This window comes from Onychomys torridus, chromosome 5 (assembly GCF_903995425.1).
Source record: "Onychomys torridus chromosome 5, mOncTor1.1, whole genome shotgun sequence".
In the NCBI taxonomy this organism is placed as follows: domain Eukaryota; kingdom Metazoa; phylum Chordata; class Mammalia; order Rodentia; family Cricetidae; genus Onychomys; species Onychomys torridus.
The window spans coordinates 54,408,324-54,428,833 of record NC_050447.1 but is presented as its reverse complement, the minus strand read 5'-3'; the positions used below and the strand labels follow the sequence as shown (position 1 = coordinate 54,428,833).

Genomic DNA, 20,510 nt, shown 5'->3' with positions numbered 1-20,510 from the left:
TACATAAAGAACTACAGGTGACTAAGAAATACAGAAAATGGGAGAAATAGCACAGCAATTGTTATCCAATACAAAATGGTCAGTCCTAAAAACATAGATACAAGTAACAGAGTACAGACTGAGCAGGTTATATTTAGGAATATAAATGTATAATATATAAACATATATGTATATCCATGTAATAACAATTAGTGGGAAAAAGAGGCCATGAATTTCAAAGACAGCAGGAGAGATATATGGGAGGGTGTGGAGGGAGAAAAGGGAAGGGAGCAATATTAATAAGAAGAGGAGGAGGAAGAAGAAAAAGAAGAGGAGGAGGCTGCCACAGCAAAGAAGTCACAGCAAGTTTCATTCTGGGTGCATTTGTTACGTTCCTAACCGTGGTCTGAGCCAATCCAGCATCTATGCTCTAAGCCCTTCTCTGTGCCGAACATCACAACAGGTGATACGGGGTTCTCAGTAATGATGGACAACACGTTACATCCCTTCCTCTAGCCAGTTACACTATCATGGCCACTAGCTTCCTGCTCAATCCCTTAGAAGTCTCCTCTTCCCTTACCAGCTCATCTTGTCTAGTGTGGAGACTGTCGGGGCCTTGAAAATATGCACTAGGGCTGCATTCTCATGCAGATAGCCTTTGTCTTAGTTTGCTTTCTATTGCTTTAATGAAACACCATGTCCAAAAGCAACCAAGGAAGGAAAGGGTTTATTTGGGTTGCATGTTGTAGGCTATGGTCCACTGAGGGAAGCCAAGGCAGGAAGAGCTGAAGCAGAGGCCATGGAGGAACACAGCTTACTGGTTTGCTCCCCATGGCTTGCTTAGCCTGCTTTCTTACACCATCAAGGACCATCAACCCAGGGAGGCACCTCCCATATGGCACCCCCTATAGGGGTCTGTTTCCTCCTACACCAGTCATTAACCATGAAAATGCCCCATAGACTTGCCCATAGGCCAATCTGGTAGGGGAATTTTCTCAATTGAGGTTCCCTCTTCTCAAATGACTCTACTTTTGTCAAGCTGACAAATGAACACAACAAACCAGGACAGCCTTCAGCACTGTCCAACACTGACGACTCCTAAACATCTGTGACGGCTTAAAGCACTCATTCAGAGTTCAGACCTCATGCCAACACACTGGACATCTCTCTGGTACCCTGGCCAAGCCCAGAGTCTTTGTTCTCATGTCCAGTTGTTATTCTAAAGTCTAGGCTTAATAATGATAGTTCCTCCATGCACCCAAATCTCCTTGTCAGAACATGGAAATCAACATCAATTCCTCTATACCTCCCACATCATAATCTTTGCCCAAGTGCTGAGATCATCTGCCTCTACATTTTAGTTTTCTGGAGTTCATCTGCTTCTCACCACTTTTGCTGCCTCCATTATAGCCTCTTTCTTACTTAATCCCAATCAAGTCTAATGGTCTGCATTCTCATGCTTGCCCTAGATATTTTCTCTACAACGGATGTAATGATTTACTTTTTTTAAAATCTGGAAAGGAAGACTGATTGTGTTACTCTCTTGTTCTAGTGTCCTTAGGTTCACATTCCAAACACTGGCTAGAGACTTCCATCACACAAACATGAAAAGTGGATCTGGCCGTGCTCCTACCACTGGCTTCATCACTGTCTGCTTCCTCCCACTTCCTCTCATCCCTGCAGGGAATATTATAGTGCTAAAAGGTACTTGGTTCTTCCTCTGCCTGGCATCTGTTTCCATTGGTCCTTTCTTTGCAATAATCTTCAGTCTTTAGCCCGTTGGTGTTCTTCTGCCCTTAACAGAGAGCACAGAATAGTACCCTATCATTATTTTGACAGTTTGAAAATGAATTCTAGTGAGCTGTTGAACAGTTCTGAATTCAGAATTCTGTGGTTTTGGAACTATTACCTTGAATAATTAGGATGGAGCCTGTTGTAGCAGGAGGCCCTGAGAAGCTAACAGAAAACACCTAAAACAGGCCAGTCAGCCCCCCTGTGGTATCTCTTTTTCCTCTGTAACCAAATTCCTCCTCTCTCTCGTTTCTATTATAAATGGCTTGTGGCAAATTCTCCTGCTTAGGGAAAAATTTCTGCTTATGGGGCAATTCAGCAAACTCTGTTAATCAAGCATAATACATCCAATCAAAATATATGTCACTTTGGGTTGCTGTGTGGTGGGAGCAATCAAGGGTGCAGAAGAGGTATAAAATGCTTGGTTTAACTAACTTGAAGCTCAGTCCTTAGATGGACATCTGCTGTGTCTGTGTGTATCAACACTAGACAATAAACTTGCTTCCTGGTATTCTCATAATATTCACAAGAATGTGATGAAAGAGTAGCTGTCCAGGGCTGTTTTAAGTCTTCAAGGAACTCATAGGCTAGATTTTTAAATCTTTTATTATTATTATTTAAAAAATTATGTGTGGGTGTGTGCACCTGCATGTGGGTGTATGTCTAGACATGAGTCTAGACATCCTAGAGACCAGAAGAATCTGATCCTCTGGAACTGGAATTGCAGGTGGTTGTTAGGTACCTGATTTGTGTTCTGGAAACTGAACTCAAGTCCTTTGAAAGACCAGCAAGTGTTCTCAGGTTCTGAACTATCTCTGTAGCCCCCATAGACTACATTTTAAATGCTATAAAAGACTTTTGTTTCACTGTGAGCCAGGCAAGCATAGGGAAGAGTTTAGCAATTTGTAACTCCCCTTGGCTTGGGCTATGCACACACCCCTGTGACAATAATGCACCTAGCAATCCAGGACCCCTACCTGTGTTGAGTTGCAAGTACACCTGACCCTGAGCAATGGGATAAGTTCCTCTTCCCTTGACTATCAACAAGAATGGAGAGTTGCTATTCAAATATTACTCCCAGTTATATCAGGTAGGAAAGCAAGGGAGTTAATCAAGACTGGAGCCAGTCTTGGATGCAAATGCAATTAAAATAGTGTCTCTTGGTGAGCTTTTAAGAAAAAAAATACCATCTTATACTAGTGCACAATTAGGTGTGCATATAATTAAAATCAGAGGTATCGTGGAAAGAGACATGGACGATAGGAAAAAATCTTACGTAACTTAAGCGACAATCAAAATAAAGAACCTAACTCACTATATATACCCTCTAGGAAAAGGATTCTTCCTTCTCTTGAACACCATAAAAGAATGTCCCAAACAACAATTGATGACATGGAATACCATCATCCATGTGACCCACTGTCACTCTTGACCACATATTTACTTCTGATCTTTACTGTAACTTTGCTTTTTAATAAAGTTTCCTTGATATTTTGTAATCTCTGTGTGCTGTTGTGGAATATTAATTTAAGATGTTTTACATTCATTTATGCTGTATAATATTTATTTAATGATGCAAAGATGTGTTACATTTGTTTGATTAAATAAAATTAACCTGGGATCAGGAGACTGAGTCAGCATCTAGCTGACAGGAAGTGGTAGGGAGGAACCATGTGTAGCTAGAGTTCTTAAGTGGGGGCTGAGCAGAAGGATGCTCATTTTGGACGAGTTGTGAGCTAGGAGAGAAGGTTATCTACTTGCTATTCAGCCTCTCTGAGCGAGCAGAATTTCACCTCAATCTTTGAATACTGACTTCTATGGAGGGATAAAGATCTAGATAAAGTTCCCTTTAGTGGCAGTGATAGAGCCAGTGCCAGAGGCAACAGAATTCCTGCCTGGCCAGGGCCAGCGCAGCTGACACTACTGGTAGCTGCCAAGTTGCAATTGCCAATTAGGACAGCAGTTACTTATGGGGCAGCTACTGAATTTAATGGGAACAAAACAGTGCACCCTTATTTTCATTCTTTTAGTAAGAAGCCAAGGAACTGGAAACACCTAGCATGGACCCCAAGCACAGTAACAATTTGTCCTAAGACAACTCTTAATCCAATTATTGAAACATATACAGCAGAATAAAACAGGAAGGGAGAAAGGGCCATTCACAGTAAATGTTACTTGCTTAGCACTTACCACTAAGGATTTTGGTATATTTCATTTCAGGCTTGTATTATTATAAACTGCCTTTTATAGTTTATTACTTGTTTAACTGGAAAATTTGATTCTGGAAGAGGAATAGGAGCATAAAGTTTCCTTGATATTTTGTAATCTCTGTGTGCTGAGACTTCATAATGAAAGTGAGTGGGGATTAAAAACAGTCTAGCTACATATCTAGAAATCTCCTAGCACCCAAAGAGCAGTGCCTGGATGGAATTTGCTCTCAACAATGAGCTCCAGCCTATGGAAATCAAGAAGCCACAGGGAACCAGGTGAGCTGCCTGTGCAAAAGCAACCACATATGTGTTTCTGCTTTTTGCCTTCACCCATCTTTGGCTCTACAGCTCTGCATAGCTGTTTATTTTTGCTACAAAGGACCTGGCCTGATCACAGTAAATGAATGTGAAGACTTGGAAACCCTAAGCTATCACATGACAATGGTGTGTGGCTTTTGGGGTAAGAAAATTTTTAAAAGTTTACTCATCCTGAAGAAAAAAGGAGCCAACACTCTACCCCACATTACATAGACAACATTATAGAAGAGGGTGTTGAAAAATTATAAAACCAGAGCAGGAGGTGGAGTGGAATGTAGCTGTTTTCTCCGGGTGTGACATAACCAAGGTCATCATCAAGCAGAGCAGCTGTAGTGAATTATGGGAGAATTTATTCACAGTTATGACAATAAAATAACCAGGACAATATAGTTGATATCTATGTCAATGATGATGAAGTTTTAATATTCCATCCTGGGAGAGAAGAGGGATAATAATACTTTCATCTGAGATTCTGGTCCTTAGTTTCTCCCGCCTCAGTTGCATATGGCTTTGGACACAGGAGTTAGAAGGTTAACTTGGGGTAGAACCAAGTGGAGCTGCACATGACTTGCTCAAGGCCCTGTAAGCAATTATAATAAATCCATTTGTTTATCATACTGGACTTGACAGAATTCTTCTTTGGTCTGTCACTTTCTTAAAGTCATGTGGCAGACAGTCCCATATACGAATAAAGTTTTATCTGTAAATATCCTGAAGTTAAGGCAATTATTTCTTAGAAAACACAACTAAGCAAAGTGTCCATGTGTAAGCCCAATGTTTCAAACAGCCAGCTCATGCACTAAAGACAGATCCTGGTCCCACAGACTGGGTGCCTCCCAAAAAGATCTAGCTATTCAATGGTCTCACTTATCCAGAGGGCCTGATCCAGCTGGGGGCTCCACAGCCTTTGGTTCATAATTCATGTGCTTCCATTCGATTGGCTATTTGTCCCTGTGCTTTTAGCAATCTTAGATTCAACAATTCACGCTCTTGCAGACCTTCCTCTTTCTCGACAGTTGGACACCTGGAGCTCCACCTGGGGCCTGGCTGAGGATCTCTGCATCCACTTCCATCAGTTATTGGATGAGAGTTCCAGCACGACAGTTAGGGTGTCTAGCCCTCTGATCACCGGACTAGGTCAGATCAGGCTTTCTCTCGACCATTGCCAACAGTCTACAGAGCATGTATCATTGTGGATTTTTGGGGAACTCTCTAGCACTCTGCCTATTCCTGTTCTCATGTGGTCTTCATTTATCATGGTCTGTTAGTCCTTGTTCTCCCTTTCTGTTCTTGATCTAGCAGACCCTCCTCTTTCTTGACATTTGGACACCTGGAGCTCCACCTGGGGCCTGGCTGAGGATCTCTGCGTCCAAACCTTGGGCTTACACATGGACACTTTGCTCAATCTGGAAGGAGGTGACAGGACCTGCCTGTACTGAGTCTACCAGGTTTAAATGAATCCCCAGGGGTACCTTGATCCTGGAGGACAGGGGAATGGGGGGGAGGGGCTGGAGGAAAGGCGGGGGGGGGGGCGGGAGGGGGGAGGACAGGGGAACCCATGGCTGATGTGTAAAATTTAAAACACATAATAATAAAGAAAAAAAATTATTTATTAAAAAGAAACACACACACACACAACTAGATTCAGTTCCTTGTCTGAACTTGAGTATTTACGGCCTTGGTCAAACCTAGTTGGAGCCCATTTCACAAGAGAGAAGTAAAGTCTGGTGGGAAAGACAGCTCTGAAGACACCCAGGACTCAAGAGGTTGCTCTATGATGGGTACTGACCCATAACCCTGCATTGCTTCCCAGAGCTCCTGGCTTCCTCTCTAGTGTCCTGTAGACCAGTTGTTCATCTGGCTGGGCCTGCCTTTATTTGTGAGTGCTGAGAGGTGCTAATATCATCTTTGTTGGTCTAATGATCAGCTGCCATGGCTAGGTCACCTGGAAGAGATGGTTTTATAAAAAAACAAAACAAAACAAAGAAAGCTGTCAAAATATTATACATGATCTAGATAAATAGAGGACTTTTGAGGAAGACAAGATCATTCATGGATAGGAAATATATAAAAGCTAGAAAACTGGGCAGGGTATAGATGCTTTAATTTTAGCTCTCAGGAGGCAAAAGCAGGCAGAACTCTGTGAGTTCAAGACTAGCCTGGTAAACAGAAAGTTTCAAGACAACCAAAGCTATATAGTGAGACACTCTCTGTCAAAAAAGAGCTAGCAATATAATATAAAATATTGAACATTTAAATATTTTCAGAATCATAGAAACAATGTACATTTTCTTGTCTGAAAAATTCAAGACATACAGGCAACAAAGAATATAATGAGAAGTCTTCATAATCCCAATTCTTGAAGAGAGCCAGAGTTTCTGTTTTAGAGTGAGTTTCTTTTTTCTAAGGGCAAGAGCAAGTCACTCCTCACAAAAGACTATAATTAACAGTATTGATTACTTTAAGTTGTCCTAAGTATGGTTAATGGACATTTAGGTTCCGCTGATTCCCAGTAGGAGATACAAAGTTTAGTGAGCCTAATCCTACCATGAGCCCCTCCTGTGTCTGTGGTGAAAGACCCTAGCTGATTATTCATCATTTGATGTGCTGTTGCTGATAAATGGGCAGCCATAACCTGCCCACAAATTCTTCCATGTAGGAGATCCAAAATGGGTGGTTCCAGTCTCGGGAGGAACCACAGGTGAAGTTTAGGTGTGTGATTCTGGGTGGACTTGGGAACGTTTTTCTTTGTCTTAGAGATGAGAGAACTACACTGACCATCATAATAAAACTATTCGTATCTCAAGATTCTAAGACATCTGAATATTTTTACTAGGCCTCTTGTATTAATGTCACAGGTGTAACGAAAGGGGTGGACTGACTTCGTATGGAAGTTGTGTGTGGCAGGAAATCCTTCAACTTTGCTTGGGACATACAGATCTTGTTTGTCCCAACAGATTTCCTTTCTTGTCTCAGCTTAATGCTATATTTTCAGTGTAATGTACTAGCATATAGCTTAATAATTATCTTTGGGTTCTTCCCCTCGCCCTGAGAAAGTTTCTTCATTATCTAGCTCCTAGTAACATATTTTCTTACCAGTCATCCTATGCTTCCAAATTATCAAGCCCCTTCACCATTACTAATCACTTTAGTTAAATTTAAAGAAAAAAGGAGGCTTTGACAAACAGACCCAGCTTTATTTGAAGAGATTGGGCTTAGTAGCATATCTAGTAGGCTACTCCTTTTTAAAATATTCATTTATTCAAATTGTTCATGTATTCAGATATTTCTCTAGCGATCTAGCACATTTATAACTGGAAAATGATACACAGATGGAAATAAAAATGTTGACTTTTAATTTCCAAGCTCCTTTTCCATTTGACAGTCTCTTCCCATTTTTTTCTTTGATGGACCCTCCCTAGTTTTAGAAACAATTGGTTCTGAAGGTAATTAATTTATGCTTACAGGGGACAATTCTAACTCCATGGTCAGGAAACAAACATGACCATGTGAGGATGCAGCCCCTTCTTCATAACAGTTTATTCTGCAGACTCCAGTTCTGTGCATCATACACACAAAATCAGGGTGGATGGTAAAACTGAGCTGATTTTGTGAGGAAAAGGTTGAGTAGCTTCTAGGTAGATGTGATCCTGGGGCCACGGTCATGACCATGAGCTATGAACTCTTGTTACCATTTCCATTCTCTCAGAGCTGTTGCTTTACTGTCAACCATCCCAGGGCTGTTTGCTTTTTCACCTGCTCCTTCATGTTCCATCCAAAGGACATCTGATGGGAAAACATCATAATGTCACAACTTTTGAAGGTGAATCCTTCTAGTGCACGCCACTGCTAAGATGAATTATTCTGTAAGTTTAGTGTAGTAAACACATCTTCTCTTTGCCATATTTTTAGGTTAGCAAGAATTTACCAAAAAAGTGAAAATTCACATGTTATAGAATGAGGGTTTTTGTTGTTATTGTTGAGACAGGACTTCTCTGTGTAGCTCAAGATGGCCTTGAACTTGCCACCCTCTATCCTCAGCCTTTTGTAAGCCATGCATGCAATAACTCACAGTTTCTATTATGCCTTACTCTAAGAGTAGGACATTTTGATAAGAAACAGCAAGTTAAAACCAACATTTTAAGCTGTGAATAGAAGATGAAATTTCCATGAGTTTCCTGGAAAAGTGCCAAAGATAAGAAGATGGGAGGTGGCGTTGGCACACACCTTTAATCCCAGCACTTGGGAGGCAGAGCCAGGTGGATCTCTGTAAGTTCAAAGCCAGCCTGGTCCACAGAGCAAGATCCAGGACAGGCACCAAAACTACACAGAGAAACCCTGTCTCAAAAAAAAAAAAAAAAAAAAAAGGAAAGAGAGAGAGAGAGAGAGAGAGAGAGACTTCAAGTAAAGGAATGAAGAAAGAAAAGGAAGTAGGGTGGTAGGGTGCATGTCCAAAGGAGAACTCCAGGCACTGGGAGGAGCAGGAACAGACATCCTGAGGTAGGAAAGCACTTGAACTTCTAAGAAAAGGCAGGGAGGCAGGCCAGCATAGCCAGATCAAAAGGAATGAAGGGGAGAACAGTGGGAAATAAAGTTAGAATTAAAACCAGAGGGCAGATCATGGCAGGCTTAGTTCTTTGGAAGGACAGCAGTGATCATACAGGAGGCATGGAGTTCCTCAAGATGCCTGAATAAAAAGTAACATGATCTGGTTGGCGTTGAACATCCAGAGTCTGGCTGCTGCTTTAAGAACATGCTGGAGGGAAGGCAAAGGAGGGGGCTGGGGGTCCTTGCATGACTCTAAACTAGACATGACCATGGTACAATTAGAGTGGGCATAGTGTGGAGGGATAATTTGGATGCAAATACGGACAGGAGAGAGTGCTCACTGCTAGGGCTGCCTTGCACGCAATTTGAAAAGCTTCTTGCTAACCTTGGCTTGTTCAGACATGCTTATATCTATCAGCTCTTGCCAAGCAAGGGGCTGGCTGCTCCTTTCCTACTTATCTTCCTACCTGTTCCTCCAGGTGTCATTCCAATTTTAGTATATGTGCTGCTGAAGCGAGCACATCCTCCAGGTGTCAAACAGAGTGTTTCTTGTGCCAGCTACTGGACTCTCTGACCACATCTTTTTCTAAATTTGCTCTTTCCATTATGATCATGGCAGTTTCTGTTTTGTCCATTGTACCACTGTACACATTTCAAGCTTTGCTGTGTTTATGAGAATTGAGCTCCTGTGACCCAAAGAAGGGCAAAAATGAAAGATAAGAGGCTGTCTGAAGGCCCAGAGCTATCAAGACCAGATGAAATGGGCAATTTCTAGCAGAGGCACCTTACTTAAAGGTGATTGATTCCCACTCAGAAGACAGACACTTCTGGCAGGATAAAAACTCATGGACATGGTCAGCCCAGGGTTTTTCTCTTTCTTTCCTCTTGCAATAGAGGATTATCCTGAATTCCAGACAGGAGGAAGCCAGCTGCTTTTATGCAGGAATGATAACCTCAGGGTTTCTTCTCAGTGGTACAAAAGTGGAAAAAAAAAAAAAAAGGAAATATCTGGTTTTTTTCACCTCACCCTACGGGTATGGGGAAATGATGATAAGATTGTTATTGCAATGTCCATACACTGATCCTGGAACCTCATGTGCTCTATTAGAATAATAAGAGTAATGTATAGCAAGTGGCTATCTCTAAACACATGCATGTGCACATATATACAACACTAAAAGACTAAAAGGGCTCAGTAGAATATATATATGTATATACATTTAAAGGTCATAATTGGAGGAGAAATAGTCATGAATTTGAGAGGGGTGGGCCATAAAGGGAGTTGAAAGGGGGAAAGAGAGCAATAGAAATGATGCAAATATAGAACTCATGTATGTATAAAGTTCTCAAAAAAAAGTTTTAAAAACAAATTTTAAAAAGGCTAGTTGGCTAGAGGGCACTATGGCACCCCATCCAACATTCTAATGGAGTAATCCTTAGTGTCTAGCCCATTGTCACATTCTTGCTCATGATGCTTGTGGAGAGAAAATATGTCCCCACCTATGGACTGTGGACTCAGCCATGAATATGTAATAAGCTTTGGGAAATTAAATACAATATCCACCTTCAAGCAAGAAGTTAAGTGATATCATGGATTTCCACCATTTTTCTTGCATGTGCACCAGCACATTTGGAGGCTAGCCCACAAAGTTCAAAACAGTTGCAGCCAACCTATAACCAAAATGTAATGTGAGTGAAAAATAGTTCTTTAGTGTGGGAACCAAGGAAACAGCATGGATGTTGGTTTCAAAGTATCACTGGCATGTCAATCTAAAGTTCTGTATCCACCTTCATAGAGCAGAGCAAGGAGTCATGTTCTGATTGTTATTATGCCAACATATACTCAGTGGGTCCCTAGACTGACTAACTTTGAAGGAGAAACTTCATGAGTGAGGGGCAATTTGGGAACAATTATAGACTTAAAAATAGCACTGAGAGGCCTCCTTTTCCTCTCCTCCAAGTGACCCGTTCAAACCATGTCCATTAATGGAACCCTCTCCTTTTTCCTTTTGTATTTACTGATCTCTCTCACTGAAAATTCCAGCTCTTTCTTTATAAATAGTTTTGCCTGGTCACTGTCAGGTCTCAGCTTCAATTTCAGGAGGTGTCACATTAGCATGCATTTTGTTTGCCTCCTCCATCTCCTTTTCCCCACAAGGACTCATTACCTGCTGACACAGGGGAACCTGGACTCTGTACTTCCATTGCTGCTGGCAGGAGCTCACAGCAAAATTCCTGTGTCCTCATAGGTTGTTATCTCAAAGCATAGAAACCAGAAGAGGTGTAAGTATCTAGCATCTTCTCAAGACTGCATCTTCTCCTTGAGTCTATATTTGTGGATCATTTCAGACTCTTGTCTGGTAAGCAGTGAGATCACGATTAGTTGTAAACACAAGCATGATGCTAGAGTCTAACAGATTTACACTGGAAAGTATTTGTATTCTAGAGTAAGGGCTTTTTCACATTATAGCATCTGAAGAGGGAGTGCAAGGATGATAAACTGAGGGAGATAACTATCTTGTCCCACTCCACTGTTTTACATGACAAAATGAGATGAGGGAGAAGCTATTGCTCATGTTAAGCCAGATACCTTAAAGGATCTCATATTTACAGACCTACTGGAGTAGGCTTCACTAGAATTTAATAGTTTGAGGGATTTGGGGTAGCAAAACAGTATGACTTTAATAATGGCACACTGAACCAAGTGAGATAACATACCTGGTGTATTCTACCCAGAGAACCCATGTCATATGCAAGGACCACAGGGATGCTTGTAAGAGAAGGGCCACGGGATAAAGTACTTGCACATGGCAGAAAAGAGAAGGACCATAGGAATGCTTACGCATGATGGAAAACAGAAGTCATATTCAAATGATGAGGGAGGCTAACTGACTCTCAGTTGTACGCCAGGCAGATTAGTGCAGAAAGGTAGTTCACACCTCATTCTACCACTACCTGCCTCTGGGATACTCAGCATTTTGTGGTTTCTTACTTTAAGTGAAAATTACAAACACATGCTCTCTGTAATGTTTTTGGCCACTGTAAGTGATAAAAACATGAAAAAAAATATCAGGAGACTAAAGCCAACCAGTTCTTTTCTGCTTTATTAAAAAATAACAACAACAACAACAACAACAACAACAAAACACTTCTGGGAGCTATGAGATGGCTCAGTGAACAAAAGGAAAGGCACTGCTGTCCTGCCTGACAGACTGATCTTAATCCCTAGAAACCACATGGTGGAAAGAGAAATGGACTCCCAAAGCTTGTCTCCTTGTCTGCATATGAGCTTTGTGGTACATGTACACACACACACACACACACACACACACACACACACACACACACACACACACACGGTATTGGCAGCATAGGAAGAAAGCAAGAGAAAATAAATACATGTAATTAAAAAATTCTGCATCCATTCAGACTTACAGAAAAGATGTTTTAATTCCACATACACTTGGATTTACTGAAAGTTATAAAGATATTAGAATGAACTTCCTAATTTTATAACAGATTTTTCTAAATGTAAACTTTTTGCTAGTTGTGTTTTGTTTGTATGTTTCTCTGTGTGAGAGAAAGGATTATAAAACTGACACACACGTGTGTATTTTTCCTGAATCATTTAAGATTAATCTGTTGAACAGAATGTTCTCCTATTCCTTAATATTTTGGTTTGTACAGCCTAAATACAATACATTTTCTTATACAGTATAGTACAATTATTTTTAAAAATCAGGAAATTGGTGCAGGTGCAGTGCCTGGGCAAGTACAGGCACTTGCCACCAAGCCTGAGGTTCTGAGTTCAATCTCTGTAGCCCACATTAGGATAGAAGAAAAGAACCAACTCCCCAAATGTGTCTTTTGACCTACACACACACACACACACACACACACACACACACACACACACACACACACTGTTGCATGTACAAACCTCTAGATGCAAACAAATTAATATTTTTTAAAAGTTAGGAAATTATCATCAATGTGGCACTATATCTAATAAAAAGAATCTTACTCAGATTATGCTAATTTTCTTAACAGATTTTCCACTATTGCATTAGTGGTGCATCTTGCCTCGCAGTTTGGTATTGTTGTACACATGGTCTACAGCTACACTTATGAGCTACTCTGTTGAGCAGAGCCTCGGCCTCCACCCCAACAGCCTGTAGAGCAGCAATTTGCAGCACTGTGAGGGCAATCTGCAGAATGAGCTTCCAGCTCAGCTCCATTACTTCCCTATGTCCTGTGATTAAGGCCTGTGACATCCTCAGCAAAAGGGTCTCACTGGTTAGTTCTGGCAGACAGCCAAGACCCAGCAACTGCTAGTGTTGTTTCAGGAGTCTAAGGGACCTCCCTAGAGGCACATCTTGTAGGAAGATATCCTAGGCCCTAGATCTGGGATTTTCTTCATTTGTTTTTGTTTTTTAACACTCACTGATAGATTTCTGTGATTCTTCTCTCTCTCTCTCTCTCTCTCTCTCTCTCTCTCTCTCTCTCTCTCTCCTCTCTCTCTCTTTCTCTCCTCCCCTTCCCTTCTCCACTCTCTCTCCCTCCCTCCCTCCTCCTCTCCCCCCTCTCTGTCACACACACACACACACACTTGCTGTGTAATAATCCTCTTGTACACTGTAAAGATTTGTCACTCAAATTGGTTTAATACAACACCGATTGGCAAGTAGCCATGCAGGAAGTATAGACAGGGTGACCAAACTAAGAATGATGGGAAGGAGAAGGATAAAGTCAGGAGTCACTAGCCACATGCAGAGGGAAAAGGAGATGAAAGTGCTATGCTAATAAAGGTACCACCACATGGCAGAGATTAAATAAGGAATATGGGTTCATTTAAATGTAAGAGTTAGCTAGTAACAAGCCTAAGCTATTAGCTAAACATTTGTAAGTAGTATTAAGCTTCTGAGTCAATTATTTGGGAAGCAGCTGCCAGGTATTTGGGACTGGGCAGTCAGGGCAGGACACGTCCATTTATACACACTTTTTTAAAAAAAAAGGTATATATGGCAAGCCTCCAAGACCAACCCCTGGTCATCAAAATAAACTAGTTTGTACATTACAGTGCACAGAACAACAGAGGGAGAGATGATTTCATAGAGGATGATTGAAAAGCATTGTGAAATGGTCCTGTCACTCTGAAGTACACAATGGCAGCCAGGCCTTTGACCTTCACCAGTTTGGCCCCACTCTTTGGTTGCAGAGGCCTCTGGGGAACTGCTTCCTCCACCCATCCCACTGACTGTACCTCATAATGTTGGAGTTAGAGGTCCAGGTATTTCTTCATGCATTGATGCATGGCCCAGAACTGGTCTATAGGCTGATAACTGGATTTACTCTGTGCTATAATAGAATCTGGGAAAGGTGAACTTGAACTGTTCCCTATGAGGGTCATTGGTCATTTCTCCAAAACAAAGATGATTCTAGTTAATGTTTCATTTGAAAAATATCAATCTGGATTCTTTGTGTATGTTGTACCATCTCTGTACTGCTGGAAATTGTCAGGTCTTTTGCTATCACATGTACAAACTGGTCTTTCCTTTCCTCCCAGCAGTAAAGCATGGCTGCTTCACATGTTCTAAACTGGACAAAATATCAGTCTCTGGTCTTTAACAGATACACCTGCCAGCTGGAAGCACAGGTCTGCAGGACCACTTCTACTAGCCTGTTCCTCCTCACCTTCTCAGCCCCCACTAGGGTCCTCGCTTCTCCTCCACTCCTCAGGCAGCAAGAACTACATTTCCCAAAGGGATTTTCATTGGAGAACCTGTGGCTCCAGAGCAGCTTTTTTTTTTTTTTTTTTTTTTTTTTTTTTTCTGAGACAGGGTTTCTCTGTGTAGCTTTGTGCCTTTCCTGGAACTGACTCTGTAGCCCACGTTGGCCTTGAACTCACAGAGATCCACCTGCCTCTGCCTCCCAAGTGCTGGGATTAAAGGCATGTGCCACTGCTGTCCAGCTCCAGAGCAGCTTTATCCATCACACAGAAAACCTCTGTTCAAGCTTTTTATTTTAATTTTTTATTAGCTTACTAGGTATCATATTTCCTTATGACTTTTGATAAATAGTCTTGGTTAACCCTCTTCCTCCTCTCTGCCTCCATGCTAATATTATTAACACTGAAAGACAATTAATCCAAAGAAAACAAATATGTCACCTTTGATAAAAGTCATTCATTATAAAATAATTAAAAATATAAATCATCAATTAATTAGGTCTTGTATCAAATAGATACCTGTCTTGGGACAAGTCTTGTACCTAGTTGTGGAGTTATTCACTTCCCAGGACAGAAAAGACTCCTCATGCTTTGAGAGGGGATCTGTACTTAAACCTGTGCATTGATAAACTCGTGAAAAGGGGGAAATGCTGATCTATTTCTACCTTCATTCACATTTTCTGTATAATATTTTAGTGACCTGATTGGATGTTAACTAGCTTCAGGCATATTTTAACATAATCGTGGAGCTACGGAGTTCATCATTCTGATTACAGAAAATACAGACCAAGAACAGAAGACTTATCTTATCAAAGCAATTAGTTCAATCAGATTTTTAGTGTTAGAAAAACTCTGGTCTCAGTTTAAATATAAATAAATTTGTTATTGAATGTATGAAAGACCACAAACATGACTATAAATAGCAGGTAAAGGATGGAAATTTATAATAATTAATAATATATAACCTAAGTAAGAGTAAAATGAAAATGATCTATTTTAAAGCATCCAGATATATATATTGCAGCATCCCCTTTCAGACACCATACCTCATCTTTCCATAAATGTGCAAAGCACAGACAGAGGGGTCACTGCAAACATCTGTGATAACTGGAACAGTTATTTTTGAAGAGGATTTTCTCTTTGTTGGATACCTGTGAAGTATTACACCCTGTGGATAATACACTGAATTCAAATTTGAGGTAGGACTTTGTCCCTTTTAGGAAAACTGAGTATAAATTTATTTTATCAGATCAATTTTAGAAAGGAATAAACAGAAGTTGAGAGTTTCAACTAATACCTCCATGTTTGGGTATCCTTTAGAAAGCTGTAGTAGTTTGAATGAGGATGTCCCTTATAGGTTCAGTTATTTAACACCTGGTCTTAGGTTGATGGTGTTGTTTGGGGATGTTTAGGAGATGAGTCCTTAATGGAGGAAGTGTGTTACTGGAGGTGGGTTTTGAGAGTTAAAAGCCTCTTGCCACTTCCAGTTAGCTCTCTTTCCCTCTGATTTGTGTGTTCTTGAGACTGTTAGTTCCCAGCTTCCTGTTCCAGCAGCCACTTTCTGCCACACCTCCTCATCAAGGTAGACTCATATCCTTCCGGAACAGTAAGCCCAAATAAAACTCTTCCTTCTATGAGTTACCTTGGTCATGGTGTTTTATCACAGCAACCAAAAAGTAACTAATAAAAAAGCCTTCTTTCTTCCAAGGAGGTCATGTCACCCTGGTAGGAAGATCACTGCTCTGTGAGATTGTGTGTTCTTTGACACTCATGTATCAGTATTAATTAGTACTGTATCACCAGCACTTCAGCACTTACCTGTTTCCAGGTACAGAAAAACAAATAAACATCTATAGGATTAGTTCAGTCAGTGAAAGAAGCCTGTGGCATTCTAATTAAATAATGGGAGCTGCTTAAGTAGGAAACTGGAAAGGCTGGAATTTTCAGCCAATTGCTGAACACACACACACACACACACACACACACACACACACACACACACACCTTCTACTTAACCTTTCCAAACTCCTCCACTAGCTTTCCCTTAGCATGCACAAAACTTATCTCCCAATAACCTGAACTGTCTAATATTCTTCCAGACTCACACCAGGGTCTCATTTTCTAGAAATTAGCCTAGTCTTATCCCATCTTAACCTGCCTTTTCACTTATCCATTCTATAACATCTGTTTGGTTGGTGACCGGAGACATACCAACTTCTCTAGATGAAAGATTCATTGACTCCCAATGTCTGGTGCAGTCAGCATGGCAGGCTGCAAGGATCCTCCATGGAGGAAGTTGCCTCACACAGGCCCACAGGGTCTGATTCTAGGTAGATGAGGAAGCTGCCGGTGTCACAAAGTCAAAGACCAAGAAGAGGGTAACTTCAAATCATGTTCAACTCTGTCCATCCTTTTGAGCCAAATCGAAAGTTTTCGAGAGTCATGCTTTTATGAATTCTGATTCTCCCGACAGAGTCAGTCCATTGCTTTAAATAGAGACATAGCAGAGCGGTGTGTGTCATAGCAGAGCGGTGTGTGTCGGATAACCTATACAACACGGTGCCTTGCCCTCTCTACAACTTCCCTCTCTTCTTTATCTCTTCACTCTGTGATAACTCCCAACCTCCTGCTTTATTCCTTCTCCTTCCTGACAGCATTCGAATATGGCCCTCCATTCTCACTCAAACAACTTATTGATCTCCTTTTCTCAGCTGACAGTGGAAAGATATCTGGCTTCTCCATTCTATGTCTTCTTTATGTCCTACCCAGTTGCATCTTAGTTTAAAAAATTGTTATCCAATCCCAATACTTTTATTCAGAGGCTAGAAAATGCACATGAGGGGCCAGAGAGGCGGCTCACCAGTTAAGACCACTTGCTCCTCTTGCAGAAGACAGAAGTTCAAATTCCAGCACCTGCATTAGGGGCCTCATAAAGTCCTGTAACTTCAGTTGCAGAAGACCTGGAGCCCTATTCTGGCCTCAGCACAGACCAGGCATGCACACATACATGCAGGCAGTCACACATAAATAATAAACAAACAAACAAACAAATAAATAAGTAAGTAAGTAAATAAGTAAGTAAGTAAATAAGAAAAAAAAAGAACATTAAGGGCAGTCTGATTTGTGTGGTAGCACAAACCTATAAACCCAGCACTAGGAAGCAGAGGCAGGAGGATCACAGCAAGTTCAAGATTAGCCCTGACAACATTGTGGTATATGCTTCAAAAAACAAACAAAACCAAATAAGAACAGACAGCAAGGCCCCTTTGTGTCTCACAGACACAGTGTGGTGGTGCCTGCCCAGATGTAGGGCAGGGCAAGGGTACTGCTGCCACAGGCTGTCAGTATGGGGGAATCAGGCTTTGAGCTTCCTTAAGGACTTCTTGGCAGGTGGTATTGACTCATCTGTTGCCCCTGAGAGTCAAACTGCTGTTGCAGGTCCAACATACCCGCAAAGAGATCAGTGCAGAGAAACAGTACAAAAGCATCCTTGATTGTAGTGTGAGAATCTCCAAGCAGCGGGCTTCCTTTCTCTCCTTCTGGAGGGATCACTTGGCCAATGACATTGGGCACTTCCCCACCCAAGCTCTCAACTTCACCTTCAAAGACAAATACAAACAGATCTTCCTGGAGGTGGTAGTGCCTGGATTGGCATAACCTGGCTTCTGGTGGGGCAGCTCGGGTCACCTCCCCCTGTACTGCCTGCCTGGCTGCTGGACTTTGCTAGGACCAGATTGGCTACCAATGTGGGCAGGGGATTTTCTCAGAGTGAATTCAATGGGCTGGGCGACTGTGTCACAAAGATCTTCGAGTCTGATGGCCGGAAGGGTTCCTATCAGGGTTTTAGGGTCCCTATTCTGGTGATCATCATTTACACAGCTGCCTACTTTGGAGTCTATGACCCCAAGAATGTACACACTACTGTGTGCTGGATGATTGCCTAGAGCTTGATGGGCTGGCTGGTGTCCTATCACTTTTATACTGTTTCTCCTATGGTGGTGATACAGTGTGGCCAGAAAGGGGCTGATATTATGTATACTGGGACATGTGACTGTGGGAGGAAGATTACAAAAACTAAAGCTTTCTTCAAAAAGCACCTGATTCAATGGATTGAAAGCATGGGTGGTGCTTTTCTATTTGATATTGTATGATGAGATAAAAAAGTATGTCTGATGTATTTGAAACTCAGGTTCACTGGTTCACAGTGGACTTGGTTCACAAATTCATAGATCCATTGTGTGATTTAAAAAACGATTCTTTGGGGGGAATAAAAAGGCAGATCGTGGCTAGAGCCAGGCCTCAGAAAAAAATGCTTTGTTGAGTATTCATTTAACCACAAATATATTTTTTATTTATTTTACATTTAGATTCTCACAACAAACAGAAGATAGCTTATCATACTTGTTTAATTCTCTGAAGAGCTGATAATGAAAAAAGCAACCAAGTGTGAATCATTAATAAAGTCTACTCAACTTGGAAAACCAGAACAGAGAGCAGGCTTCGTGTTCACTCTAATCTGTTAGGGGAGTGAGAGAGGGTAGGAGGAGGGAGGATACACTCGCAGATATTCCAGTGGTTTCCTAAGGAGATGATAAGAATCGTCAGACAGTCCTGAGAAAGAAATGGTTCAGATGCCAGAAAGAACTCAAATCAGAGTGTGCCACCCAGGAAGCAGAATGGTGCCTCTGACTGCAGCCTGGAGAACAAACATCATGGCGTCCCTGACTAAGGAGACCTGGCTGTGAAGATCACTCTGCTTCTAAGCTAACAGCAGTGACAGGGCATTGTCAGCCTGTAAGCTGGACTCCATCTCAGAGTCTGTCACAGTGTATTTCAGGCAGGATGGGTGGTCACTCCTGTGCTAACTTCCGGAACTATCTAGAGCCTCATACAAATAGGCAAACTAAGCTGACATGGAATATTTTCCTGCTTCCCCCTGCTAACACAGCCACACTAGATGCAAAGATGTATTAAATAAGGGATACTACTCTGTACAGAGCATCAACTTCAATACTGGCAGAGGTTCCAGGTATGTAGACTAGCTAAAAGCTGAAGTAACTTAGCTAAAAGTGAAGCCAAAGGCAAATCCAAGCCTGTCAGAGCTGAACATAGCTATACATCCAGGGTTCGGGCTTTCTTGAAGGGAGATGAATTCAGACCCCAGATTCCCACTGGAAGTCAGAGGCATTGGACAGTTAACTTATCCATTTAGAGAAAAGAGGCCAGTGCTGCCTGTCATCAGTCACTGAAACAGGAGCTCTAAGAAGACCAAGAATCCTGGGAATTGCCTCAGAGGCTGTGTCCCAGACCCAAGATACCAAGAAAGGGTCACAATTCACACCACATGGAGAAGAAAGGAACACAACCTGCTGAAAATCAATACCAATACTTGACATGGAGTAGTCAGTCCCATGAGGCTCAGAAGAAGCAAATGAAATGGTCTCTCTGGACAGTACAATGGCTCTGTATTAAGAACAGTTTGTTCCCTGCTCTACTTCATATTTTGTAAACCAATGTCTTCAGATCATGTCTTGACCAGGGTAACTCCATGTGACAGCAGCATTTGGCTCCATTTTGAGTACAAATGCAGAAAAAGGAGTCTCTAATTTGCCATGCACAGAGACACCTGTCCAACACTCTTCACAAGGCACTGATAAATAACTCACTCCTAAAAGTAAAATGCTAAAAGTAAAATTTATCAAAGTAGATTGGAACCTTATGAATATATGGGCATATTAAAACCATATCAGAAAAAGCAGGCTCCAAAACTTAATGACCATAGATCATCAGCAAAGGGTACTACACTTTCACATAGACACCTTTGAAGAAGAGGACCCTTAACAATATGGTGGCAATAGCCCTAACTGATTTGTCATCTAAGAACCTAGTGTGTTAAGAGACCAATAAGCAAAGAGCTTTCCCAACTAGCCTCAGAC

The 20,510-nt window shown here is 41.5% G+C and overlaps 1 protein-coding gene and 1 pseudogene across 6 annotated transcripts in view; one reads left to right on the top strand and one right to left on the bottom strand.

Moving 5' to 3' along the window:
* The window catches only part of Hecw1 (HECT, C2 and WW domain containing E3 ubiquitin protein ligase 1), a 272,667-nt gene that overhangs the window by 191,739 nt on the left and 60,418 nt on the right, over positions 1-20,510 (bottom strand). The gene's annotated exons all lie outside the window — the stretch shown is intronic.
* LOC118583823 lies at positions 1,584-18,747 on the top strand (annotated as a pseudogene).